We start from the raw sequence: 10,581 nt of genomic DNA on the forward strand, positions 1-10,581 counted from the left end.
ATACCAAATTGCGGACAGAATTTGAAGATAAGTACAGCATTCTAGGCCTCAGGTGGCAAATGTTTTACTTAATAACAATAACAATTTCATTCCAGATCTATGGAGTAGAAAGAAGAAGAAGAAGAAGAAGAAGAAGAAGAAGAAGAAGAAGAAGAAGAAGAAGAAGACTTGTGTAACACAATTGCTGGTACAAAAAGGAACAGACATGGTTATTTGTTCATGAAAAATCAAATTTGAGAGTGTTTTCATTAATAGTAATAATAATAATAATGATAATAATAATAAAAATAATAATAATGACAATAATGATGACAATAATGATGATGAAGATGATAATAATATGATTGTATTATTTGACTCCAGACCAAATGGCACGGAGAATGTTTCCAAGGACAACAAACAACACTATATGTTTATGAGGATGATTTATATACCACATTGATGGGAAGAGTTCCTTAATTTGAATGTCTGTTGACATAATGTCATCAGTGACATTTGAAATCTTATGTTGATGTTCTATATTATTGTGCCATTATAACACCATTAGAATGTGATGGAAGGACAATAACACCTCAATATGGCACTAATAATTAACATTAGTGCCATATTGGCAAAAAGAAAATATTACATGTTGTTCCCAATTGTGTCCTCCAGAGGGAGTCCTAATACCATTTTTTTAGACAGAATTTGTGGATTTGTGCTCACATTCTGTCTAAAAAATGGCATAATAGGCCTCAGGTGGCCAGTGTTTTTATTTAATGATAATAATAATTTGATTCCAGACCAATTAGGTAGGGAAAACTGGTTTAACACAATTTGTGGCATAAAAATGCACAGTTATTGCCATCCAGTTATGGAAAACAAAATGTATAAAGTGGTTTGATTAATGACAAAATGATCCTTATTGAGGAATACCAAATTGCGGACAGAATTTGAAAATAAGTACAGCATTCTAGGCCTCAGGTGGCAAATGTTTTACTTAATAACAATAACAATTTCATTCCAGATCTATGGAGTAGAAAGAAGAAGAAGAAGAAGAAGAAGAAGAAGAAGAAGAAGAAGAAGAAGAAGAAGAAGAAGAAGACTTGTGTAACACAATTGCTGGTACAAAAAGGAACAGACATGGTTATTTGTTCATGAAAAATCAAATTTGAGAGTGTTTTCATTAATAATAATAATAATAATAATGATAATAATAATAAAAATAATAATAATGACAATAATGATGACAATAATGATGATGAAGATGATAATAATATGATTGTATTATTTGACTCCAGACCAAATGGCACGGAGAATGTTTCCAAGGACAACAAACAACACTATATGTTTATGAGGATGATTTATATACCACATTGATGGGAAGAGTTCCTTAATTTGAATGTCTGTTGACATAATGTCATCAGTGACATTTGAAATCTTATGTTGATGTTCTATATTATTGTGCCATTATAACACCATTAGAATGTGATGGAAGGACAATAACACCTCAATATGGCACTAATAATTAACATTAGTGCCATATTGGCAAAAAGAAAATATTACATGTTGTTCCCAATTGTGTCCTCCAGAGGGAGTCCTAATACCATTTTTTTAGACAGAATTTGTGGATTTGTGCTCACATTCTGTCTAAAAAATGGCATAATAGGCCTCAGGTGGCCAGTGTTTTTATTTAATGATAATAATAATTTGATTCCAGACCAATTAGGTACGGAAAACTGGTTTAACACAATTTGTGGCATAAAAATGCACAGTTATTGCCATCCAGTTATGGAAAACAAAATGTATAAAGTGGTTTGATTAATGACAAAATGATCCTTATTGAGGAATACCAAATTGCGGACAGAATTTGAAGATAAGTACAGCATTCTAGGCCTCAGGTGGCAAATGTTTTACTTAATAACAATAACAATTTCATTCCAGATCTATGGAGTAGAAAGAAGAAGAAGAAGAAGAAGAAGAAGAAGAAGAAGAAGAAGAAGAAGAAGAAGAAGAAGAAGAAGAAGAAGAAGAAGAAGAAGAAGACTTGTGTAACACAATTGCTGGTACAAAAAGGAACAGACATGGTTATTTGTTCATGAAAAATCAAATTTGAGAGTGTTTTCATTAATAATAATAATAATAATAATAATAATAATAATAATAATAATGACAATAATGATGACAATAATGATGATGAAGATGATAATAATATGATTGTATTATTTGACTCCAGACCAAATGGCACGGAGAATGTTTCCAAGGACAACAAACAACACTTTATGTTTATGAGGATGATTTATATACCACATTGATGGGAAGAGTTCCTTAATTTGAATGTCTGTTGACATAATGTCATCAGTGACATTTGAAATCTTATGTTGATGTTCTATATTATTGTGCCATTATAACACCATTAGAATGTGATGGAAGGACAATAACACCTCAATATGGCACTAATAATTAACATGGTATTGTAATGTCAATTATTGACCTCAGTTCTTTGTATGTTTGTTATACTGATTACCTTTGTGATGTTATTGTGATGGTCCCGTGTGTCCCCGGCCAAGTCTGAGAGGTGTGTCTGGCAGTATTAGCACTTATATGCCCTACCCAGTGGAGCAAGCTCCTGATCCTAACCATAGTAATTTCCTTGCCTAGCCCCAATTGGGGTAGACAGAGGTTGATAATATTCTCACCGAGGGATTTGAATCCTAACCACAACCATTTGGATTATTATGGATTTTAAATTGATTAAGTCTGTTGTGGGATTCTTTAAATAATTGACAAATGCTAAAAAGAACAATGCAAATAAGTAAATACAGGGCAAAATAATGTAGTTGTATCCAGAACGGTTTAATATAAATTCATGTATGTACACAAGGATTTAAATCAACCAATTCATGAATATACAGCATGAAATGTAAAATAAACAATTAATATATATGGACAGTAAGAGGTTAAAACATACACAGTTCATATATTGAATAAAAGATAAATAAGGGACACACAATTCATGAAATTAAAATTAATTCATGGTAGAAAAGGTGTAAAAATCACGACATTTGTCATTTAGCCCAAGGACTCTTATTTTGAAGGGAGCAGCAGACCTTAGAGCCGGATGTGACGTTGTCATCTTGATTTCACCTGGCCAATCGAGGCCTGCCTTCCGGACTCGGCCGACGCTACAGCTGGTGAGAAATATACACATTTTGTGCCTGAAGAAGGTCTTTCAAGGCCGAGACGTCGCGCACATTAGCTTTTTAATAAAAGCTTATTTTGTCACGGGCCATCAAGTGTCTTCTTTGACTGCGAAAAAGCAGCTTGTGCAAGACAATTAGCCTGTTGCTAAAATTAGCACAGCAGAGCTGAGGCAAAAAGAGGATATTACATGTTGTTCCCAATTGTGTCCGCCAGAGGGTGTCCTAATACCATTTTTTTAGACAGAATTTGAGGAATTGTGCTCACATTCTGTCCAAAAAAATGGCATAATAGGAAAAAAGGAACAAAAAGGAACAGACATGATTATTTGTTCATGAAAAAACAAATTTGAGTGTTTTCATTAATAATAATAATAATAATGATAATAATAATAATAATAATAATGATAATAATATGATGAGCGCTTTAATTAATTAGTTGGCTAGCGCAAAGAGCCATGAATTCAAGCACCTCCGATTTTCATGCACTTAACTTTTTGCTCCAAAATTCAACTTCTCTGGACTAATATCATCTTTTGTGACTCTCTTTTAGAAAATAATTATGATATTTTATTTTACTATTGCTTTAGAGGTTTTGCGGAGGCTGTAAACTGACTCTCCATGTGCTGCTGAATTGTTTGACGGTTCACTTGATAGGCCGTGCAGTGACTCTTTTTGTCCAGTATAATACCATATACATTATTGGTTAATGCCATCTCTCTCTTCCACTGATCTATGAATAATAATAGCATACATAATAATTAACATACATAACTTACAACATCTTGAATTTTTTTTTATTATTTTCATTTGCAGAGGTATACATGTAAATGAGTGTTGATCTGTGTTTGTGCACTTGTTCTTAACAGGAAACAAACATGTTCCAGAGATGGAGAGACAAAACTCACAGGAACACACCACTATTATCTGCTCTATAAATCTTAACCTGTGCCAGGTAAATAAGAACAGCCTCCTCCCATGCATGATATGTGTCTCTTTTTTATTGTGTATTAGTGGTATATAAGCATGTAATGTACACTGTCTGTATTGTGCTTTTTTATATGCATCAATGGTGTAACATTTTTCTCTTCCTCTCACAAGGCTCTGACAAGTTGGGCACATGTCAATGAAGCAACAAGCAACATCAGCAGTCATCTTGAGCTGGAGTCAAACATGCTGTAAGTCAACTTTACAGTTCATAGATTATGCATACCATTAGTATGAGCAATAGTTATAATGTGAAAACATTTAAAGGTTAAGTCACTGCTCCTTCTGTTTTGCTCTGGTACTCAAGTGTTAAACAGAGATTTCTGTGATGTACATGTGCAAAACCACAGACTGTTATGGTATATGCCAACTGTCATATCCTTTTTTTATGTTTGTGTGCTTGTGTCCTTCATGAACAACAAACAGAAATCAAGGAGGGCTCCAGCAACATTTGACCATGCTTTGCACAGCTAAGCCACACTGAGAGGCTACGACGAATACACCTGACAACTGCCTGACCTGTACCTCGTATGTGACTGTGTTTTTCTGTCATAAACACTATAGTGTTACACCATGACTCTGAAAACTGCTGATTTCCAGACATGGCGCTAAAGTTTCCTCTCCTCTCCTCTCCTCTCCTCTCCTCTCCTCTCCTCTCCTCTCCTCTCCTCTCAGGGACAGGAAAAAGCAGTGCAGCTATGTGCTTTTTACTCAACATTCATTGCTACTCTTCAGATGGACCCAGACCATCTGTAAGTATCCTATATAGCAGGGCTCCCTTAACAGGCGGGCCGCGGTCCGAGTCCGGACCCGCACGCCGTCCTATACGGACCCGGACCTATAACTAATAAATTCTTAATAGATTTGAAATTTTGACAGGACGCTTCTATTTTAACTGGCGCAACTATTCTAGTCTTTCCAGCGCTGGTTTAGGTGATCAGGAAACGCACAGACCAATTGCAGAGAAGCTGCGTGTGGAGGAGACTGTTGTTAATGACGGAGTTTATTACAACAGTCAAAACTAACGTGATGGTTAATGACATCGACACCAACCAGATGCACTTAAATTAATCCTCACTTTCTACTTTGAATAGATTTTTATATTCAGTGAGCAGGCTTCAAAACTTCTACGTCTGCACTCACACTTTTACTTACAGTGTGTTGTGAGTGTGTAAACAGGGAAAAGGTTCAAATTTTCAGATCTTTTTTTTTAAACAACTGTATAAGGAGGCCTATATGTAAAACAGGAGAGTCTGTTTCTCTGTGAGAAACTTTCAGATCTTCTCACAGCGGAGTGAACAGGTGAGGGAGGGGAGGAGGGCACATTGATCACTAATCAATCACTGATACCGTCGTCATCTCGGACTGATTAAAAAATAAAAATGACAAAATTGGCGACAAACCAAACCTGGGTGTCCACACAAATAAGGTCTTTGTGTGAAACACTGCAGAGTGTAACATCGTGCTGTTTACAGACAGTCTGCTGTCATTAGTTTGTCAGACAGACAGAGAGGGTCGTGTCTAGAAGGGAACCCTAGACCCGCGAAAGATTGCGCGAGTTTGATTATCTTAGTAGAAATAACGAACACAAATCTCGCGAGAGTTGTGCAAATAAAGAGTTAGAGCTTCTAGCCATGCCCGAAAAAGGTGCGCAGCTCCAAAAATAGAAAATCATATCGTGGTGTCGATGTTTTTAATGTGGCGGGCTGCCATAAATAAAACACTATTCACTGAAACACTGATCACTGACCTGCTGTGATGGAAAAAAATACTCAGATTCTTTACTTAGGTATTTTTACATTGTGGTATTAGTGTTTTTACTTAATTACAATTTCAAAATTTTGCATGTTATTGTTTCCTTTTTTGAAAAATCAACATTTTTATTGCTGTTGTTGTAACTTTAATGGTATTCTTATTGGTATTTTTTGATGACTAAATACAGACCTGCAAAAGTCATAAGAGAAAAGGAAAAGGTGGCATGTTGGTAAACCAGTCCCCCGTCCCCTGGGGGTCTGGGAGCATCCTGCTCCAGAAGAAAAATGTTGTGATTTTAACAAGTGAACAAAACATCCTGGTGACTGTTTCAGTTAAAAGAGTTAGTTCCATCTTCTGTTTGTGGTTTCTGCAGACATTACTACCTTAACTTTTACCTTTGTACTTGGAAACAAAAGTAGAAAGTAAAGTAAAAACAGTAAAAGCAAATCTACAGTAAAAGTAAAGTTACTTTACTGAGTATTTTTATTTTAGTAATTTATTGTTGCTTGTAGACCTGTCTTATCTTCTCTTTTGTATTGTTCTTAAATAAAGCAAAAGTAATGTAATAGAAAAAAATGCAGAACACGCAATATTTTTTATCTGATTACTCAATTAATCACCAGAATAGATAGATAGATATAATAGATTATGCTTTAATTTTACTGGTCTGGCCCACTTGAGATCAAATTGGTCTGTATGTGGCCCCTGAACTAAAATGAGTCCCCTGATGTAGACGCTGATACAACTACTACACTACTTCAGTATATATCACTCTCATAACACAAGTTAGACATTATGATGTTCCGGACCTTTGCTTTAGGAAATTTTCTCTAACTGGACCTCTTTGAATTTTAGTTGAATACCCCTGCTATATAGGCTTGGTTTTGAATAGAGTTAATACTTGTTCACTGTTAAATGTGTACTTGTTTTCCAAATCTATTTGTGATGATGTGCTTCATGTTTTTTTCTGTTTGCCCCATTATAACATTTATAATGAGATTTTTCTTGTCTACAGCCAACGCTGCGTTGAGAGAGTCTGAGAGTCCTGAACGGCCAGCCGAGGTACGTCTTGTTTATCATCAAAGGAACCACTGACAATACTTCTGGTAATAGTAGTTTGAATGGTAGTAGTAGTTCTGTTAGAGCAGTGAAACTGAGTATTTTTATGTGTGGGGGAACCTGTAAATTTAGAAATGAGTCGATAAGAAATTCGGAGTAGAGACTCTGTTTAAGCATTTAAAAATCTAGATCAATTAGGACATGCTGGCTATGACTTTTCTCATTCATAACAGTCATTGTTTTTTAAATTCTTAAGCAACAAACAGTCAAATGTTGCACATAATTCAAACATTGTTATATCATGAAGGTAGCTATTGAGTGTTCATTATTGCTCTAAATGAATGTTATACTGCTTTATAAAAAACATTAGTGTGTGTGTTTCTGTTGTTTCAGAATGGCTGGACCAAATAAGCAGTTTGTAGCAGAAGCAGAATTCTAACATTGTGATATTATAAAGGCAGCTATTCAGCGTGGGGTCAGCTTTCTAACAAACATTCAAATATTCTACATAATTCAAATATTATATTTACATGGCAGGTATTCAGTGTTGCGTCAGGTTTTTAAGTAATATTCAAATACTCTACATAATTCAAAAATTATATTTTCGAAGCCGCTATCAGTGTGGCATCAGCTTTTTAACATCAGCTTTTTAACAAAAATCCAAATGTTCTACCTAATTACCTTAAAAAGGCAGCTATTCAGTGTGGTGTCAGTCATTCTACAAACATTCAGAAATTCCATAGAATTCAAACTTTATTATATTTTAAAGGTAGCTATTCAGTGTGGTGTCAGCCTTTCTAACTAATATTCAAATATTCTACATAATTCACGTATTATTACATTATCATGGCAGCTATTCAGTGTGGCTTTAGCTTTTTAACTAATATTCAAGTATTATACATAATTCAAACCTTCTTATATCATTCACGCAGCTATTCAGTGTGGCGTCAGGCATATTGTTGCAGCAAGCCAATGCAGCATTGCAGCTTGGCTTCAGCTTGTTGCATTCACAGTCGTAATTTCTTTAGAAATTGCTTTTCTAGTATCTCTAGTATCCTATTTAACTCGACCCTAAATTCCTTCAGGGTTCGATCCTCTTTTGTAAGAATGAGCAGTTTTTGAAGCAGTGTGACCTTCTGACCTTTCCTGAGAGCCCGTGTAGTACATGTTGGTAGTTAAGGTTTTTTTTTTGCTTTCATTACTTGAGGTGTATTTCACCGTCAATACTGTTATTATTTTTATTATTGTTAATAGTGATTTTGAGGACAGTTTTGCTTCAATTTTTGGTCTGAATGCCTTCCTTTCAATATTATTTGGGTTTATTACATTGACACCAGGCCTTTTCTCTGTATTTCAGAATGGTCTGGTGTAAGTGAAGACCTGAGCCGGTGCAAGCTGCATCCCCCAGCAAGGTGAAAGGACTGCCACAAAGGAGGTGAAACAGCACAATAGCCGAAGTTATAAAGACATTTTTTCTTTATTCTGTGAGCCATATGGCTCCAAAATTCAAATTCTCTGGACTAATTTCATCTTTTGTGAATCTCTTTTAGAAAATAATTATGATGTTTTATTTTACTATTGCTTTAGAGGCCTTGTAGAGGCTGTAAACTGACTCTCCATGTGCTGCTGAATTGTTTGGCGGTTCACTTGATAGGCCTTGCAGTGACTCTTTTTGTCCAGGAGATGGAGCCAAGCTATCAGTAATCAGTTATTTGACTTTTGCTCTTTCTCATCAAACAGCTACCCTGACACAGTAGGACATGCTTTTCTATCCCCTTTTCCTTCTTTTTTCCCTTCTTTTATAAATTTTATTTAATACTGAAGGTTTTTTTAATTAGGAATTAGTCTCCATTAGTTAATTTTTTTTTACACATTTATTCTAATTTTTTTTAGTAATAATTTATTTTCTTTGCATTTATATTTTAGGGATTTATTTGTTTTTTTTAAGAGGATAAAGTTTTTTTCTTCCATAACCCCCCCCCCCCAATAAAGGGTTTTATTGTGTGTGCGATTTTGGATCGTTGTCCTGACCTCTTCTCAATTTGATATCTTCTAGATATTATCACCTCACCTGAGATATAGTTGTGCTGAATAATTAATTGGTGCATACAGCACTGGATATGAAGAGGTCAGGTGACGATCCGTGGCTGCTCAACCATTTACCTTTTATTTTTAATGGAGCCTCAGGAAAGGGCCATCCAATTAGAGATTTAATCTCACCGCAGGTCACAAATGTGGTGTATGCTATAGTGGGAAAATTATATGCTGAACTGGTCACTGTTGTTCCTCATAGTTACTTCTCATGTATTGTCAGGCACTAACTGGTTACTTGTCCTTGAACACACAGCTGTTGTCCCTTTGGAACAACAACTTCTGATAACACAATCACATCCTGACTCTCCCACTAAGCACTTCAGGTCCATCCTGACCCAAACTCCTTCATCTCCTCACCCTATAAGACAGATTTACATTATTGACTCATTATCAGTTCCTTTCACACTTTCCGTGTGACTGTGTACTGATCCTTTGCAAAGCTCTATTGAAACACCGCATCAAACACCAGACAATCTTGGTCATGGTGTCTGTCTTCATTTTCAGATTTTCCACCACAATTTGGTGTCAGAAGTGGGATTGCTTGTCTGAGGGTTTTTGGACTCGGGGTCGATGGTGGTAGTGCACACCCTGAGGAGATATTCCCTTCAGCCTCAACCTCCCCACAAAGATGAGTGAGAAGGAGGGCCTGAGACCAAGACCAGACTCACTCAGCGCTGCGATTTAACAATTCTCATTGGTGAGAATCTGAAAACTTATTTAATTTACTTTTAGAAAAGTAGAAGAGGGGGGAAAATCAGGAGACTGAATGTAATTTTCTGAGCACAGAAAGTTTCAGTATAAGACAGTTGAACAAACTGAGGAATTGCATGAGAAAGAAAAAAAAAAGATACCAAACATAAGAAGGGCAAGAGTAAGTTCACAGCAGATTGGAGAGCATATAGTTTATGGAAGGAAAAGCAAAAAGGAGGAACAGAAAAATACTGGTCTGAAGTTCAGAAAATCTTCAAATACATTTATCTCCCTATCACCAGTGAGATCCAACATGGGGGAAATGTACTCAAAGTCCTGAATTTCCCTGTGATGGAGACAGCAGGGGCTGGCTCACCTCCCATCACCATCAGATGGAGGTGTAAAGTTTGCCACTGAACTGACTGTGACACAAATGGTGAAACAACGTGCATAACATGGGACAAAAGGACATGCTGTGCATGCTGAAAACTCCTCAAAGCGGGAGAGAAAAAAACAGAGAGAAAGATCTAAATATGGCAGCATTGACTATGTTCCAAGGACATTCTGTGGAGGTCTACGTACAGCTGATCCAGATGTTTGTTTCCATTGTGGCAAAAAGGGACATTGAGCCAAACACTACCCTGAGCCAAACACTAGACTGATGCAACTCAAAAGATGATTGACTCGCGGCGGAATCATGGGACTCAATATCTGACCATAATGTTCAATATAACCCTGTTTTGAAGGTTTATCAACAAAAATTACCTTTGTTGTCTACATACTCAGATGTGTTCAACTGGTACCAGACACACAACAC

At 36.0% G+C, this 10,581-nt stretch overlaps 1 long non-coding RNA gene across 1 annotated transcript; it reads left to right on the forward strand.

The window, feature by feature from the left end:
- Positions 1-4,284: 4,284 nt before the first annotated feature.
- LOC146306360 (uncharacterized) lies at positions 4,285-9,749 on the forward strand. Its single transcript, XR_014768974.1, has 5 exons — positions 4,285-4,357; positions 4,593-4,694; positions 6,937-6,983; positions 8,338-8,415; positions 9,579-9,749. It is a non-coding gene; the product is annotated as an uncharacterized LOC146306360 (long non-coding RNA).
- Positions 9,750-10,581: the final 832 nt, after the last annotated feature.

Source organism: Lutjanus erythropterus, chromosome 22 (genome assembly GCF_056507025.1).
Source record: "Lutjanus erythropterus isolate fLutEry1 chromosome 22, fLutEry1.hap2, whole genome shotgun sequence".
NCBI lineage: Eukaryota > Metazoa > Chordata > Actinopteri > Lutjaniformes > Lutjanidae > Lutjanus > Lutjanus erythropterus.